The sequence below is a fragment of the Cherax quadricarinatus genome, chromosome 7 (assembly GCF_038502225.1).
Source record: "Cherax quadricarinatus isolate ZL_2023a chromosome 7, ASM3850222v1, whole genome shotgun sequence".
In the NCBI taxonomy this organism is placed as follows: Eukaryota; Metazoa; Arthropoda; class Malacostraca; order Decapoda; family Parastacidae; genus Cherax; species Cherax quadricarinatus.
Genome location: NC_091298.1, coordinates 29264795 through 29284262, shown reverse-complemented (window position 1 = coordinate 29284262; position 19468 = coordinate 29264795). Strand labels below are relative to the sequence as shown.

Sequence of the window (19468 nt, the reverse complement as noted above, 5' to 3'; positions counted from 1 at the left end):
CGTCATTGAATCTCATTAAATGATTGGAAGAGTTTCTATGCTGGACACATGCGTTGTTGAAGTTGTCGCTTTTGAATGCATTGTGTTCACTGAGACGTGTTTGTAAAATAGGTTCTGTTTCACCGACGTATACCTTGTCACAGCCTCTGCAAGGGATTGTGTAAACGCCTGCATTAACCAGTTCAAAGTTCTTCACTTTAGTCCTGGTCAGGTTTTTTATGGATATGCTGGTTGCAATGGTGACTAGTGTTGGCTTGTGCAAATACTTTGGAGAAGTTCAAGGCAACTTGGCTATTGTGAAGGACTATGACTTGTGTGCTTGTGTAGGGTAAGGCAGGAGAATGATGAGGAAAAAAAAAACAATACAAATTCTAGACAAAGCAGCATTGACGAGTGAATATGCTGCGAGTACTGGGATATGGGGCACACCCATATCTAGACCAACAACTTCTTTCCCTAACAGAAGAATGATTCTGTTCCACTCCCTTCTCTGCAACTGAAACTAACCCTCCATCCATTTAACAATGTACACACCAATTGAAAGTCAAACCCCTTTTCTTTCTCACATATAGTCATGGAAAATAAACCTAGGACACCATAAACCGGAACAGATGGAATATAAAACAAAAACTCTTCATCATACTTTTATACACACAAAACTGAAATAATAACTAATATTTCCCACAGGATATCAAGTAAGGTGGAAACGAGATGAGGAGGTGTGGTAACGTTGATAAGAAATCAGGAGACTAGTTAGCTTGTTCAATCAATGCCAGAAGACCCATAGTAGTAGTAGAAGGGTATTTACATCCCATCAAATAGTAGGAGACTAAGACAGGAATGATAATATAAAGTAAGGGTTGTCACCATAGTGGATATGTTATGGATACAAGATAGAGAGGTGATGAACTGATCAAATATTCACATTATGTGCATCTAATGTAGGTGAAATAGACTGCGAGAGGTCTCTAGGCCTTGTGAAAAACAAGTCAATAGTGGTGAAGGAAAAGTAGGTTAGGGACAGACCCAAGAATTCAAAATAAGAATATGTGCGGGGATGTGAGAATTCCTGTGTGACGTGCGACTTTAAATGAAGGAAAGTCAATTAAAGAGATGGAGTAATAAAGTCAATGTGTGGAGAACAATGAGGAGAACTTTATACGCAGAAGAGGAGGCAACGACAAAATGACTGCCTATGGCTTAACCAAAGATACAGAAAGGGAAAAAGAAAGTGAAAGCATGGAAAGAAATATAGAAAGCAAAGGACGGAATAAAACAAAAGAGCCAGAAGCAAAAATTCAAGAGTGAGAAGTTGAAATGCAATCTGAGAATGACAAGGCTGGATAAGACAAATCTGAACCAAAGCTGCTCAACGGCTGCATCAGGAGAAAGATGACAGTAAAGACCATGTATTAAGACTGGAGGATTGAGGAGAGTTCACAAGAAATGACAAGTCTGTGAGAAAGGTGTATCATGAAGTACTGGATACCAAAGTACATAACAGAGAAAATTAGGTAAAGAAACGTTTGAGTGGCCTGGATATATCAAAGGGAGTGGGACACAAGCCACTATAGTTTCTGGGAAACGGTAAAGAGGCACTGTCCAAACAGCTGTCTAGAATCTACAGTAAATCAATGGATATGGGGGAAATTGCCATAGTGGAACTACATCTAGTGTTCCAGATATTTAAAAAAGAAAAATAGACAGGAAGCATGTCACTACAGGCCAATATCATTGACTAATAACAAACAAGCGAGAAAACTTGAAAACTAAAGTAAATATGTTTGTATAACTACAGAAATTTATTTGGCGCGCGCGCGCGCGCGCACGCACACACACACACACACACACACACACACACACACACACACACACACACACACACACACACACACACACACACACCTGGAGGGGGCTTCCGAAGTCAACGCCCTCGTGACTCGGTCTCTGACTAGGCCTCGCGGTGGATCAGGGCCTGTTACTGCTGACCGCACATAAACCGACGTACGAACCACAGCCCGGCTGATTATGTACTAATTTTAGGTGCCTGTCCAGCGCCTTCTTGAAAAAAGCCAGGGTCTATAGGTAATCCCCCCTTATGTATACTAGGTGGCAGTTGAATAGTCTTGGGTCCTTGACACTATGCGTTGTCCTAGCGTACTCGTGGCGTCCCTGCTTTTCAATGGGGGATGTTACATCTCCTGCCGAGTCTTTGCTTTCGTAGGGAGTGATTTTCGTGTGCAAATTTGGGGCTAGTTCCTCTAGGACTTTGCAAGTGCATATTATCATATATCTTTCTCGCCTGCATTCCAGGGAATACAAATCAAGGGAATTCAACCACTTCCAGTAATTTAGGTACTTTATAGTAATTATGCGTACCGTGAAAGTTCTCTGTACATTCTCCAGGTCTACAATTCTGCCTGCCTTGAAAGGGGGCCGTTAGTGTACAACAATATTCCAGCATAGCGATTTTAAGAATAATCCTGGGCGTGGCATCCCTAGTTTTGAAGGCTCTCATTACCCATCCTATCATTTTCCTAGCAGATGTGATAGATACATTGTTGTGATCTTTGAAAGTGTGAGCCTCTGACATTATCACTCCCAGGTCCTTCACATTAGTTTTTCGCTCTGTTGTGTGGTTGGAATTTGTTTTATACTCCGATACAGTTGGAATTTCCTTGAGTTTTCCATACAGGAGTAATTGAAATTTCTCTTCACTGAACTTTACATTGTTTTCTGCGACCCATTTCAAGATTTAGTTGATGTCCGCTTGGAATCCTGCACAGTGTCTTCGATTGATGACACTGTTTTCCAAATTTAGATGTCATCCGCAAAGGAAGACACGGTACTGTGGCTAACATCGGATATGAGGATGAGGAATAGATGGAGGGCAAGTAGTGCGCCGTGCGGAACAGCTTTCCATTGTAGCCACCTTAGACTTTACTCGTTTACTAGTACTCTCTTTGTTGTATTTGTTAGGAAGTTAAAGATCCAGATACCAACTTTTCTTGTCATTCCTTTATCACCGATTTTGTGCGCTATTACTCCATGGTCGCACTTGTCAAAGGCTTTTGCAAAGGCTGTGTATACTACATTTGCATTTTCTTTGCCCTCCAGAGTATCCTTGTCATAGTGGTCCAGTGGCTGAGACAGGCAGGAGCAGCCTGTTCTACACCCATGTTGCCCTGGGTTATGTAACTCATGGGTTTCTTAGTGGGTGGCGATCTTGCTCTTAGAACCCTTTCAAAGATTTTTATGATATGGAACGTTGGTACTGTCTGCAATTCTTTGCAATTGCTTTACTGCCACCTTCGTAAAGTAGGGCTATGTCTGTTGTTTTTAGAGACTGTGGGATGACCCCTGTGTCCATGCTCCCTCTCCATAGAATGCTGAAGACATGTGAAAGGAGCTTCTTGCAGTTCTTAGTGAAGAGGGAGTTCCACGACTCGGATCCTGGGGCACAGTGCATAGGCATGTCATTTATTTTTCTCGAAGTCTTGTGGTGTTAGGATAGTATCAAAGATTTTTTATTTGATCAGATTTTGAGTCTCGGTTATTTATCACACGGAAATGTAATGCCTGCGATACTGTTTTCAGTATGTAAATGAGATACTAAAAAGAGTCAGATTTATCCCTATCTGCTGATTTATAACTAAGGAAAACAAAGATGTATGAAGTCTAAGAAAGGCTACAAAAGGACCTGAACAAGTTTAAGGACTGATCAGGGAAGGGGCTATTAAAACTGAACCCCAGTAAATGAAAGGTTTTGAAAACTGGGAGAGAAGACTTGAAAGTCAGAGGCTGCAAAGATTACCCAAGGAGGAAGACCTAGGGATGAGCATAGTGCTGAGAAAATAGTCTGTGACGCATATTATCTGAGTGACCTCAGCAAAGAATCTCGTTTGGATATACTAAGATTAACTTTCGGAAATCTCAAGAATAATTGAAAATCTTCTTGTGTATCAGATCCATATGGGAGTATGTATCACCAGCGTGGAACCCTCATAAATAAAGTATATGAAGAAAGTGCAAAGATTTACAACTAACCCACTCCCAGAGTTAGAAGAAATATACTATGAAGAGTCATTATAGAAAGGAAAAACCAGGAGAGGAATAACAGTGACATAAAATACGCAGAGTAGTTGACAGAGTGAAAGGTTATAGACCGAGAAACGGGGAAACAGGTACACAGATAATAAGACAGGTGTAACATTTAGGCATCTTTATTCCGAAACGTTTCACCTACACACTAAGCTGCTTCTGTTGGATACAGAGGAGGCAGCAGGAGAAGATGTAAGGACGATGCAATCAGTCCATCACCCTCCGCAAGACGTAGTTTTGAGGTGGTCAGTCCCACAGCCTGGATAAAAGTTCTTCAACGTCTAAAAGAACGTGAAGCTGAAACAAAATGGAGACATACACTGTCAAAGTGAGGCGCAGAAAATCCTGACGACAGGAGAGGCTGGGCCCACTAGTTCAGTGAGAAAGTAATAATTGAGAGGCATTGTAGCAAACCTACTTGGTAGATCCCTCTCAAATCCAACCTTTCTCACTCGTCAGACAGACAGACACAGACACAGACACAGACACTGACGACACTGGAGGACAGGAGGGTCAGGGGAGACATGATAACGACATATAAAATACTGCGTGGAATAGACAAGGTGGACAGAGACAGGATGTTCCAGGGAGGGGACACAGAAACAAGAGGCCACAATTGGAAGTTGAAGACACAAATGAGTAAGAGAGAGATATTAGGAAGTATTTCTTCAGAGTTGTAAGGCAGTGGAATAGCCTAGAAAATGACCTAGTGGAGGGAGGAACCATACACAGTTTTAAGACGAGGTTTGATAAAGCTCATGGAGCGGGGAGAGAGAGGGCCCAGTAGCAACCGGTGAAGAGGCGGGGCCAGGAGCTAAGATTCGACCCCTGCAACCACAAATAGGTGAGTACAAATAGGTGAGTACACACACACACACACACACACACACACACACACACACACACACACACACACTTGGCTGTGTGGTCTCCATTAATGATAATGATTTGATCACTATTAAAATAATTAGGCCCGCGCCTGAGCATGTCTGAGAGCGCCCGCGCGCCCCTCTCCTGACATTATTGATTGTGAGTGAAACAGCACTCTGAACCCCCCCCCCCTTCTTGGCTGTTCTGAGTGCCACCACCTGCTAGTGATGAGTGCCACCACCTAATTATCATGAGTGCCACTACCTGATAGTTGTCATGAGTGCCACCATCTGCTAGTTAACTAGCAGGTGGTGGCACTCATATCATGAGTGCCACCATCTGCTAGTTATCATGAGTGCCACCGCCTGCTAGTTATCATGAGTGCCACCATCTGCTAGTTATCATGAGTCCCACCATCTGCTAGTTATCATGAGTCCCACCATCTGCTAGTTATCATGAGTCCCACCATCTGCTAGTTATCATGAGTGCCACCGCCTGCTAGTTATCATGAGTGCCACCGCCTGCTAGTTGTCATGAGTGCCACCACCTGCTAGTTATCATGAGTGCCACCGCCTGCTAGTTGTCATGAGTGCCACCATCTGCTAGTTATCACGAGTGCCACCATCTGCTAGTTATCATGAGTGCCACCGCCTGCTAGTTATCATGAGTGCCACCATCTGCTAGTTATCATGAGTGCCACCACCTGCTAGTTATCATGAGTGCCACCATCTGCTAGTTATCATGAGTGCCACCATCTGCTAGTTATCATGAGTGCCACCATCTGCTAGTTATCATGAGTGCCACCACCTGCTAGTTATCATGAGTGCCACCGCCTGCTAGTTATCATGAGTGCCACCGCCTGCTAGTTGTCATGAGTGCCACCACCTGCTAGTTATCATGAGTGCCACCGCCTGCTAGTTATCATGAGTGCCACCGCCTGCTAGTTATCATGAGTGCCACCGCCTGCTAGTTATCATGAGTGCCACCATCTGCTAGTTATCATGAGTGCCACCATCTGCTAGTTATCATGAGTGCCACCACCTGCTAGTTATCATGAGTGCCACCATCTGCTAGTTATCATGAGTGCCACCACCTGCTAGTTATCATGAGTGCCACCACCTGCTAGTTATCATGAGTGCCACCGCCTGCTAGTTATCATGAGTGCCACCACCTGCTAGTTATCATGAGTGCCACCGCCTGCTAGTTATCATGAGTGCCACCACCTGCTAGTTATCATGAGTGCCACCATCTGCTAGTTATCATGAGTGCCACCACCTGCTAGTTATCATGAGTGCCACCATCTGCTAGTTATCATGAGTGCCACCAGGTGAATAGCATACACGCAAGAAAATGAAGAAAAATCAAACAAACAAACTCAATTAATAAAATAAAATTACTGAAGAATGGAGTAACAACACTGGAAGAAATAACTTTAAAAAATGCAGGAAGTCATGATAAAAAAAAGTAAGAAAGGAATGAAGGAAATGAAGGAATAAGATAGGAAATGAAAGAAGAAAACAAGAGACTCTGATAGAAGTTGGGGGAACACCGAGAAAAATGAGTTGAGAAACATACTGAGGGTGGGGAAGACTTGACAGTGAGAGTGGGGGAACTAGACAAGGAGGGTGGGGGGAACTAGACAAGGAGGGTGGGGGGAACTAGACAAGGAGGGTGGGGGAACTAGACAAGGAGGGTGGGGGAACTAGACAAGGAGCGTGGGGGGAACTAGACAAGGAGGGTGGGGGAACTAGACAAGGGTGGGGGGAACTAGACAAGGAGGGTGGGGGAACTAGACAGTGAGAGTGGGGGAACTAGACAAGGAGGGTGGGGGAACTAGACAGTGAGAGTGGGGGAACTAGACAAGGAGGGTGGGGGAACTAGACAAGGAGGGTGGGGGAACTAGACAAGGGTGGGGGGAACTAGACAAGGAGGGTGGGGGAACTAGACAAGGGTGGGGGGAACTAGACAAGGAGGGTGGGGGAACTAGACAGTGAGGGTGGGGTAACTAGACAAGGGTGGGGGGAACTAGACAAGGGTGGGGGGAACTAGACAAGGAGGGTGGGGGGAACTAGACAAGGAGGGTGGGGGGAACTAGACAAGGAGGGTGGGGGAACTAGACAAGGAGGGTGGGGGAACTAGACAAGGAGGGTGGGGGGAACTAGACAAAGAGGGTGGGGGAACTAGACAAGGAGGGTGGGGGTAACTAGACAAGGAGGGTGAGGGGAACTAGACAAGGAGGGTGGGGGAACTAGACAGTGAGTGGGGGAACTAGACAAGGAGGGTGGGGGAACTAGACAAGGGTGGGGGGAACTAGACAAGGAGGGTGGGGGGAACTAGACAAGGAGGGTGGGGGAACTAGACAAGGGTGGGGGGAACTAGACAAGGAGGGTGGGGGAACTAGACAGTGAGAGTGGGGGAACTAGACAGTGAGAGTGGGGGAACTAGACAAGGAGGGTGGGGGAACTAGACAAGGAGGGTGGGGGAACTAGACAAGGGTGGGGGGAACTAGACAAGGAGGGTGGGGGGAACTAGACAAGGAGGGTGGGGGAACTAGACAAGGGTGGTGGGAACTAGACAAGGAGGGTGGGGGGAACTAGACAAGGAGGGTGGGGGGAACTAGACAAGGAGGGTGGGGGGAACTAGACAAGGAGGGTGGGGGAACTAGACAAGGAGGGTGGGGGAACTAGACAAGGAGGGTGGGGGAACTAGACAAGGGTGGGGGGAACTAGACAAGGAGGGTGGGGGGAACTAGACAAGGAGGGTGGGGGGAACTAGACAAGGAGGGTGGGGGGAACTAGACAAGGAGGGTGGGGGGAACTAGACAAGGAGGGTGGGGGAACTAAACAAGGGTGGGGGAACTAGACAAGGAGGGTGGGGGGAACTAGACAAGGAGGGTGGGGGAACTAGACAAGGAGGGTGGGGGGAACTAGACAAGGAGGGTGGGGGGAACTAGACAAGGAGGGTGGGGGGAACTAGACAAGGAGGGTGGGGGGAACTAGACAAGGAGGGTGGGGGGAACTAGACAAGGAGGGTGGGGGGAACTAGACAAGGAGGGTGGGGGGAACTAGACAAGGAGGGTGGGGGGAACTAGACAAGGAGGGTGGGGGGAACTAGACAAGGAGGGTGGGGGGAACTAGACAAGGAGCGTGGGGGGGAACTAGACAAGGAGGGTGGGGGGGAACTAGACAAGGAGGGTGTGGGGAACTAGACAAGGAGGGTGGGGGGAACTAGACAAGGAGGGTGGGGGGAACTAGACAAGGAGCGTGGGGGGGAACTAGACAAGGAGCGTGGGGGGGAACTAGACAAGGAGCGTGGGGGGGAACTAGACAAGGAGCGTGGGGGGGAACTAGACAAGGAGCGTGGGGGGGAACTAGACAAGGAGCGTGGGGGGGAACTAGACAAGGAGCGTGGGGGGGAACTAGACAAGGAGCGTGGGGGGGAACTAGACAAGGAGCGTGGGGGGGAACTAGACAAGGAGCGTGGGGGGGAACTAGACAAGGAGCGTGGGGGGGAACTAGACAAGGAGCGTGGGGGGGAACTAGACAAGGAGCGTGGGGGGGAACTAGACAAGGAGCGTGGGGGGAACTAGACAAGGAGCGTGGGGGGGAACTAGACAAGGAGCGTGGGGGGGAACTAGACAAGGAGCGTGGGGGGGGAACTAGACAAGGAGCGTGGGGGGGAACTAGACAAGGAGCGTGGGGGGGAACTAGACAAGGAGCGTGGGGGGAACTAGACAAGGAGGGTGGGCAAACTAGACAAGGAGGGTGGGCAAACTAGACAAGGAGGGTGGGCAAACTAGACAAGGAGGGTGGGCAAACTAGACAAGGAGGGTGGGCAAACTAGACAAGGAGGGTGGGCAAACTAGACAAGGAGGGTGGGCAAACTAGACAAGGAGGGTGGGCAAACTAGACAAGGAAGGTGGGCAAACTAGACAAGGAGGGTGGGCAAACTAGACAAGGAGGGTGGGCAAACTAGACAAGGAGGGTGGGCAAACTAGACGAGGAGGGTGGGGAAACTAGACGAGGAGGGTGGGGAAACTAGACGAGGAGGGTGGGGAAACTAGACGAGGAGGGTGGGGGGAACTAGACGAGGAGGGTGGGGGGAACTAGACGAGGAGGGTGGGGGGAACTAGACGAGGAGGGTGAGGGGAACTAGACGAGGAGGGTGAGGGGAACTAGACGAGGAGGGTGGGGGAACTAGACGAGGAGGGTGGGGGAACTAGACGAGGAGGGTGGGGGGAACTAGACGAGGAGGATGGGGGGAACTAGACAAGGAGGGTGGGGGGAACTAGACAAGGAGGGTGGGGGGAACTAGACAAGGAGGGTGGGGGGAACTAGACAAGGAGGGTGGGGGGAACTAGACAAGGAGGGTGGGGGGAACTAGACAAGGAAGGTGGGGGGAACTAGACAAGGAAGGTGGGGGAACTAGACAAGGAAGGTGGGGGGAACTAGACAAGGAAGGTGGGGGGAACTAGACAAGGAAGGTGGGGGGAACTAGACAAGCAGGATGGGGAAACTAGACAAGCAGGATGGGGAAACTAGACAAGCAGGATGGGGGAACTAGACAAGCAGGATGGGGGAACTAGACAAGCAGGATGGGGGAACTAGACAAGCAGGCTGGGGGAACTAGACAAGCAGGATGGGGGAACTAGACAAGCAGGATGGGGGAACTATGGAGGTCAAATAAGTCGTAAAGAAAAGTATATTAGGAAATTAGGGATAATAACTGTGGAGCAATTTTTGGAATAATGAGCGTGGAGTTTGACGGGGGGAGGGGGAAGTCCTTAGGAAAGTGAGGGTGAAGCTTGGTGGGGGAGGCGGAAGTCCTTAGGAAAGTGAGGGTGAAGCTTGGTGGGGGGAGGGGGAAGAACTTAGGAAAGTGAGGGTGAAGCTTGGTGGGGGGAGGGGGAAGAACTTAGGAAAGTGAGGGTGAAGCTTGGTGGGGGGGAGGGGGAAGTCCTTAGGAAAGTGAGGGTGAAGCTTGGTGGGGGGAGGGGGAAGAACTTAGGAAAGTGAGGGTGAAGCTTGGTGGGGGGGAGGGGGAAGAACTTAGGAAAGTGAGGGAGAAGCTTGGTGGGGGGGAGGGGGAAGAACTTAGGAAAGTGAGGGTGAAGCTTGGTGGGGGGAGGGGGAAGAACTTAGGAAAGTGAGGGTGAAGCTTGGTGGGGGGAGGGGGAAGAACTTAGGAAAGTGAGGGTGAAGCTTGGTGGGGGGAGGGGGAAGTACTTAGGAAAGTGAGGGTGAAGCTTGGTGGGGGGAGGGGGAAGAACTTAGGAAAGTGAGGGTGAAGCTTGGTGGGGGGAGGGGGAAGAACTTAGGAAAGTGAGGGTGAAGCTTGGAGGGGGAGGCGGAAGTCCTTAGGAAAGTGAGGGTGAAGCTTGGTGGGGGAGGCGGAAGTCCTTAGGAAAGTGAGGGTGAAGCTTGGTGGGGGGAGGGGGAAGAACTTAGGAAAGTGAGGGTGAAGCTTGGTGGGGGGAGGGGGAAGAACTTAGGAAAGTGAGGGTGACGCTTGGTGGGGGGGAGGGGGAAGTCCTTAGGAAAGTGAGGGTGAAGCTTGGGGGGGGGAGGGGCAAGAACTTAGGAAAGTGAGGGTGAAGCTTGGTGGGGGGGAGGGGGAAGAACTTAGGAAAGTGAGGGAGAAGCTTGGTGGGGGGGAGGGGGAAGAACTTAGGAAAGTGAGGGTGAAGCTTGGTGGGGGGAGGGGGAAGAACTTAGGAAAGTGAGGGTGAAGCTTGGTGGGGGGAGGGGGAAGAACTTAGGAAAGTGAGGGTGAAGCTTGGTGGGGGGAGGGGGAAGTCCTTAGGAAAGTGAGGGTGAAGCTTGGTGGGGGGAGGGGGAAGAACTTAGGAAAGTGAGGGGGAAGCTTGGTGGGGGGAGGGGGAAGAACTTAGGAAAGTGAGGGTGAAGCTTGGAGGGGGAGGCGGAAGTCCTTAGGAAAGTGAGGGTGAAGCTTGGTGGGGGGAGGGGGAAGAACTTAGGAAAGTGAGGGTGAAGCTTGGTGGGGGGAGGGGGAAGAACTTAGGAAAGTGAGGGTGAAGCTGGTGGGAGGGAGGGGGAAGAACTTAGGAAAGTGAGGGTGAAGCTTGGTGGGAGGGAGGGAGGGGGAAGTCCTTAGGAAAGTGAGGGTGAAGCTTGGTGGGAGGGAGGGAGGGGGAAGTCCTTAGGAAAGTGAGGGTGAAGCTTGGTGGGGGGAGGGGGAAGAACTTAGGAAAGTGAGGGTGAAGCTTGGTGGGGGGAGGGGGAAGAACTTAGGAAAGTGAGGGTGAAGCTTGGTGGGAGGGAGGGGGAAGAACTTAGGAAAGTGAGGGTGAAGCTTGGTGGGGGGGAGGCGGAAGTCCTTAGGAAAGTGAGGGTGAAGCTTGGTGGGGGAGGGGGAAGAACTTAGGAAAGTGAGGGTGAAGCTTGGTGGGGGGAGGGGAAAGAACTTAGGAAAGTGAAGGTGGAGCTTGGTGGGGGGGGAGGGGAAAGAACTTAGGAAAGTGAGGGTGGAGCTTGGTTTTGGGGAGGGGGAAGAACTTAGGAAAGTGAGGGTGGAGCTTGGTGTTGGGGAGGGGGAAGAACTTAGGAAAGTGAGGGTGGAGCTTGGTGGGGGAGGGGGAAGAACTTGGGAATGTGAGGGTGAAGCTTGGTGGGGGAGGGGGAAGAACTTAGGAAAGTGAGGGTGAAGCTTGGTGGGGGGAGGGGGAAGAACTTAGGAAAGTGAGGGTGAAGCTTGGTGGGGGGAGGGGGAAGAACTTAGGAAAGTGAGGGTGAAGCTTGGTGGGGGGGAGGGGGAAGAACTTAGGAAAGTGAGGGTGAAGCTTGGTGTTGGGGAGGGGGAAGAACTTAGGAAAGTGAGGGTGAAGCTTGGTGGGGGGAGGGGGAAGAACTTAGGAAAGTGAGGGTGAAGCTTGGTGGGGGGAGGGGGAAGAACTTAGGAAAGTGAGGGTGAAGCTTGGTGGGGGGAGGGGGAAGAACTTTGGAAAGTGAGGGTGAAGCTTGGTGGGAGGGAGGGGGAAGAACTTAGGAAAGTGAGGGTGAAGCTTGGTGGGGGGAGGGGGAAGAACTTTGGAAAGTGAGGGTGAAGCTTGGTGGGGGGAGGGGGAAGAACTTTGGAAAGTGAGGGTGAAGCTTGGTGGGAGGGAGGGGGAAGAACTTTGGAAAGTGAGGGTGAAGCTTGGTGGGAGGGAGGGGGAAGAACTTAGGAAAGTGAGGGTGAAGCTTGGTGGGAGGGAGGGGGAAGAACTTTGGAAAGTGAGGGTGAAGCTGGGTGGGAGGGAGGGGGAAGAACTTAGGAAAGTGAGGGTGAAGCTTGGTGGGAGGGAGGGGGAAGAACTTAGGAAAGTGAGGGTGAAGCTTGGTGGGGGGGAGGGGGAAGAACTTAGGAAAGTGAGGGTGAAGCTTGGTGGGAGGGAGGGGGAAGAACTTAGGAAAGTGAGGGTGAAGCTTGGGGGGGGGGAGGGGGAAGAACTTAGGAAAGTGAGGGTGAAGCTTGGTGGGAGGGAGGGGGAAGAACTTAGGAAAGTGAGGGTGAAGCTTGGTGGGAGGGAGGGGGAAGAACTTAGGAAAGTGAGGGTGAAGCTTGGTGGGGGGGAGGGGGAAGAACTTAGGAAAGTGAGGGTGAAGCTTGGTGGGGAGAGGGGGAAGAACTTAGGAAAGTGAGGGTGATGCTTGGTGGGGGGGAGGGGGAAGAACTTAGGAAAGTGAGGGTGAAGCTTGTTGGGGAGGGGGAAGAACTTAGGAAAGTGAGGGTGAAGCTTGGTGTTGGGGAGGGGGAAGAACTTAGGAAAGTGAGGGTGGAGCTTGGTGTTGGGGAGGGGGAAGAACTTAGGAAAGTGAGGGTGAAGCTTGGTGGGGGGGAGGGGGAAGAACTTAGGAAAGTGAGGGTGAAGCTTGGTGGGGGGAGGGGGAAGAACTTTGGAAAGATAAAGATAGATTAAGGTGACAATATGAAAGAAGATAAAGATAACGAAGAACAACAGAAACAGATATATTAAAAATAAAAAAAACTGATAATTAGGTAAGGATGAGTTTTCACAAGCTGCTCCCCCGTATAGGTACATTATTATTATAATCAAAAAGAAGCGCTAAACCACAAGGGCTATACAGCGAGTATACGTACATGATAGTCAATATTTCCAGACCTTTATTTAGCCGGTACATTGTTTGGTATCAACAGCCAATGTTGTAATTGTATCTGATCACCTTCAGCCGAGATTTTCAAGCTACCACCATCACAGCTACTATCACTACTACCACCATCGCCACACCTACCACCACCACCATCGCCACAGCTACCATCACAGCCGCCACAACCACCATCGCCACAGCTACCACCATCAGCTACCATCGCCACAGCTACCATCACAACCGCCACAACCACCATCGCCACAGCTACCACCATCAGCTACCATCGCCACAGCTACCATCACAGCCGCCACAACCACCATCGCCACAGCTACCACCATCAGCTACCATCGCCACAGCTACTATCACAACCATCACAACTACCACTATCACAGCTACCATCACAACCACTACACAATTACCACCATCATCACAACTACCACCATCGCCACAGCTACCACCATCGCCACAGCTACAACCAACATTACGAAAAAAAATAATAAAAATGAGATTATGTACATTTAACTGTAATGTGTATTTCTCAACTATCACAATTTTATTACCTAAATTTACCACGATCACCACGCTTACTCATACTAGCAATACCAGTACTAATATTATCACAACCATCACTACTACGTATACTATCACCAACACTACATATACCATCGCAACCACTATTACGCTTATACCATCATAATCACCACTTATACCATAACACCGATATTTATACCATCATTAACACCACTGTTGATACCATCACTAACAACACTACTTATACCATCATAAATACCAATATTTATACCATCACTAACACCACTTGTTATACCGTCACTAACAGCACTAATACCGTCACTAACAGCACTAATACCATCACTAACACCAAACAGCATTAATACTATCACTAACAACATTTATTATACCGTCACTACCACCGCCACTTATACCATCATTACCACTACTTATACCATTACTAACACCACTTCTTATAACATCACTACCACCACCACTTATACCATCACTAACATTACTACCACCATTTCTTATACCGTCACTACCACCACTTATACCATCACTACCACCACCACTTATACCATCACTAACATTACTACCACCATTTCTTATACCATCACTAACACCATTAGTTATACCATCACTATTTTTATATAGGGTCCTCAGAAAAAACCGCCATAATTATTCGATACATTTTATCTTTTATCTAATATACAGCTAGGCTGTAATAACACTATACTCTGTGCTCGTTAAAAGATAAGTTTTTCATTGGCTACCCGCGCTGGAAGCTGCCTGCTCGCCTGTGTGATTGCTGGCGCACCTGGTAAGTCGGCAGAAGTCACCTGATGTTTTATCTGCCAGACCGACCGACAATCCCCCCCCCCTCTCTCTCTCTCTCTTTCTCTCGCGCAGCTACTCGCTGAAGCAGCATCGCCTCTTTACTCTATCTGGGATAACGCTGTTCTCCTCAGTTCGTGTTACTTAAACTCTTATGGTAGTATGTCTCTGTTGGTGAGCTGAACATCTAACTCTGTTCGCCGAGAATTAGAGTTAGTGATTTCTGACTTCATCTTAAGTTGTGTCGTGCGACACTGTTTCAGGTCTCGAGTTATCCTCTGAGACCTACCTTGTTCTGGCATAGTCGAGGATTGGAAATTGCTGAACTCAGTTTCAGTAATAAGGGAGTTTTTTGCCTTCCGTGAAGGAGCTAACAATTATCCTTCGTTAAGGTCATTTGTTTTGGTCTCATACTTTAAAATGCTTGACGTTGTGCAGTTCACGGCTACTTCCTGCATTATTATTGTTTAGTATGTTGGTCGTCCTACCGTTCTAGCAAGCTGCTATATTGCCTATTTATGGGTCAGAAGATAGCTTATTTAGGGAATCGTTTTCTCAAGTCACATTCTATGTAGAATCTAACCGAACACACACACACACACACACACACACACACACACACACACACACACACACACACTTACTCTTCTACTGTTATTACAGTAACGTACCAGAAAATACAGTTCGAGTACTGTAATTAAAGTGCTGATAGCACCATCTAAATTTCATATACAGACTAAGTCGAATAAGGATAATCTATAATACTGAAGCTATACGCCAAGATCTGTGTACGAGTGTATCTCAAAATTATTAAGTTTACGTTTATTGTAAATTTTTCACCACCCAGATACCTTCTTGTTATTAAAGTTCTCAGATTATAAATGGTTGGTGTTTATTCATCCAGTTGTAAACCCGAAGCACTACTGAGAAGTCTGATATGACAGAGTATCGCTGGACTAGAATTATAAACTGTTACATAACCAGGAACACGCTAGATGCTAGAGCGAGACCAATAAGCTGGTTGAACTAGTATTCTCTGGAGATTTATAAGCTAATTGATGTCGCATTTAACATATCACCACTACTACTACTTATACCATCACCACTACTTATACCATCACTACTACCACTACTTATACCATCACTACTACCACTACTTATACCATCACTACTACCACTACTTACACCATCACTACTACCACTACTTACACCATCACTACTACCACTACTTACACCATCACTACTACCACTACTTACACCATCACTACTACCACTACTTACACCATCACTACTACCACTACTTACACCATCACTACTACCACTACTTACACCATCACTACTACCACTACTTACACCATCACTACTTACACCATCACTACTACCACTACTTACACCATTATTACTACTTATACCATCACCACCACTAATTCCATCACCACCACTACTTATATCATCACTAAAATCGCTACTTATTCCATCACCACTACCATCACTTATACAATCATTAGCACTACTTACACCACCTCTTATATCACTACCACTACTTTGACAATCACTACCGCCACTTACACCATTACCACTACTACTTGTACCATCTCCACCACTTATAGTATCACAACTACTTATACCATCACCACTATTACTTATATCATCACCATTCATTACACCATCACTTCTACTTATAGCACCACCACTACTTACACCATCCCCACCATTACTTACATCACTTCGTTACACCATCACCATCCTTATACTAACGTTATGATACGTTTATAATTTTTTTCCAACAAGTCGGCCGTCTCCCACCGAGGCAGGGTGACCCAAAAAGAAAATCCCCAAAACGAAAATACTTTTCATCATTCAATATTTTCACCTCACTCATACATAATCACAGTTTTTGCAGAGGCGCCCAAATACAACAGTTTGGAGCATATATAAAAATATACAACATATCCCTCCAAACTGCCAATATCCCAAACCCCTCCTTTGAAGTGCAGGCATTGAAGTGCAGGCAGGTTATATATATAACCGGTTTCCCTGAATCTCTAAACTAAATATTACCCTACTCACACTCCAACAGCTCGTAAGATCCCGAAAGCCATTCGTCTCCATTCACTCCTATCTAACACGCCCACACATCTTGCTGGAAGTCCAAGCCCCTCGCCCACAAAACCTCCTTTACCCCCTCCAACAATTTCTAGGACGACCCCTACCCCGCCTTCCTTCTCTTACAGATTTATACGCTCTCCCAGTCATTCTACTTTGATCCATTCTCTAAATGACTAAACCATCTCAACAACCCCTAAATGTTTTCGAGAAACATGCATCTTAGATTTTATTTAAAAAATAAAAAAACTCACTACAACTAAGACATTAAACACTGTCTCACCACAACTGCCACTTTGGAACTGGTTTTAAATTATCACCAAAACTATCAAAACCGATGCTATCACCACCATTACCACCTTCCATCAAAATCAGTGACCACTACCAACATTAGTACCATCACAATGGCCACTACCACCACCACCACAATGGCCACTACCACCACCACCACAATGACCACTACAACCACCACAATGACCACTACAACCACCACAATGACCACTACAACCACCACAATGGCCACTACAACCACCACAATGGCCACTACCACCACCACAATGGCCACTACCATCACAATGGCCACTACCACCACCACAATGGCCACTACCATCACAATGGCCACTACCACCATCACAATGGCCACTACCACCATCAAACGTAAGGACTACAACTCGTCAGCAGGTCAACGCCATCGTGACTACTAACATAACAAACTTACAATTGTTGCAACCTCTGCAATTAGTGTGTTTGCACATATGCCTCACTAATAACACAGGCTGTCCCGAGGTGTCTTAACCCTGGGTGGTTCCTGCTGACTAGCAATCACCCAGGGTAAGGATAATTACCATAGGGAAGCCTCTTAACACTAGCAACAACTCAGGGTGAGAAAAATTACCATGGGTCACCCTCTGAACAGTATAACCACCCAGGATAACTACCATGGGTCACCCTCTGAACAGTATCTACCACCCAGGATAACTACCATGGGCCACCCTCTGAACACTAACAACCATGGGTCACTCTTTGAACCCCAATCAACCACCCAGGATAACTACCCTAGGTCTCTATTTTAACATTAACCACCACCACCACACACACACACACACACACACACACACACACACACACACACACACACACACACACACACACACACACACACACACACAGGATAATTACCATGACTCACCGTCTGAACACAATTATCCAGGATAACTACCATAGGTCACCATTTGAACACTAACAACCACCCAGGATAACTACCATGAGGCAGCCTCATCCATGTGCCCACCCGGCTCACCGTTCATGAACGCCTGGATGGCGCCTCTCTCTCTCTCTCTCTCTCTCTCTCTCACTTTTACACAAACTCTGCGGGATTGTTTTTTGCCAAGTTATGCTACTCTTCAACTCTCCCCTCGCACTGGTTTCCGCAAGTGACTTACGGACGAAACAAATTAAGAAAAGGTCAGTAGAGTGTGGGATAACGCCTTCACTTGCGACCACCCCGAACAGAATCAATACCACAGCAGTCTTCTGACTCCCCAAGTTGGTATTCCACGTTTTTTGTGGGTGCCTGCACAGCGTGTCCGCCGCACACGATACCTCCCTTACCTGCAGTCAAACCTGCGGCACCACACAGGAGGTATCACCGCTCGTGAACTTACCTGTCAAGAGCTGACGAGAGGAGAGATTCCTGGGTAAACAAAGATCACTGTAAGGAGCGACACAAGCGACAACCTTGCAACACGACTCTCACCGACAGACTGACCCACACTACCGCCTCTCTCAGTTGCCAGTGGTCATTAACACCCTCTTTATGGTACCCATTACAGGTCAATACCGCCTCCTAAAACTCAATACTCAGTGGAACCGAAGAGAAAATTAACTGGAGTGTAAAATGTAACAGGAATGCACGACAGACTCACAGATATAGATAAATATTACAAAAGTTTGGGAGAGATGGACTTGTTAGTTGGTGCTGCCGTCACCAGATGTCTCCCTCGTACATGCTGGGCGGGTAAGTCGGCAGTAATGTTAACACTGTACTAAGTTAACTACTGCACACACCTTTACCCTCAATATTATATTCAGGATTTATGTAAAGTGCTCAAACACCGGGAACCATGCAAGCAGGAATATTTATTTCTGCAATGAATAAATTGATTGTTGGTCTCGGATGCTGAGTCACCAGCCAGCGCCAACGTGGTTGTGGTGGTAGGGGGAGGGAAAAGGGGGGGAAGGGAGTGTTGGAGGGGTGTTGGTGATTTAGGGAGAAGGGGAGAAGTTTCTGGGGGTGGGGGGGAGGTTCTTAGTATTTCCAATGACTCACCAGATAAGCAATTTTCTTCAAGCGATTTATCCATTACTGCTGTTTAAATATATTTACACACACACACACACACACACACACACACACACACAAACACACACACACACACACACACACACACACACACACACACACACACATAATATATATATATATATATATATATATATATATATATATATATATATATATATATATATATATATATATATTTTCATCAAGTCGGCCGTCTCCCACCGAGGCAGGGTGACCCAAAAAAGAAAGAAAATCCCCAAAAAGAAAATACTTTCATCATCATTCAACACTTTCACCACACTCGCACATTATCACTGTTTTTGCAGAGGTGCTCATAATACAACAGTCTAGAAGCATACACATATAAAGATACACAACATATCCCTCAAACTGCCAATATCCCAAACCCCTCCTTTAAAGTGCAGGCATTGTACTTCCCATTTCCAGGACTCAAGTCCGACTATATGAAAATAACCGGTTTCCCTGAATCCCTTCACTAAATATTACCCTGCTCACACTCCAACAGATCGTCAGGTCCCAAGTACCATTCGTCTCCATTCACTCCTATCTAACACGCTCACGCACGCTTGCT

At 47.6% G+C, this 19468-nt stretch overlaps 1 long non-coding RNA gene across 1 annotated transcript in view; it reads right to left on the bottom strand.

Moving 5' to 3' along the window:
• Positions 1-18331, bottom strand: part of LOC138852385 (uncharacterized) — a 521713-nt gene extending 503382 nt beyond the window's left edge. The window contains exon 1 of the long non-coding RNA XR_011391717.1: positions 18197-18331. This is a non-coding gene — a long non-coding RNA (uncharacterized lncRNA). The remainder of the gene's footprint in view (positions 1-18196) is intronic.
• Between the last annotated feature and the right edge of the window lie 1137 nt (positions 18332-19468).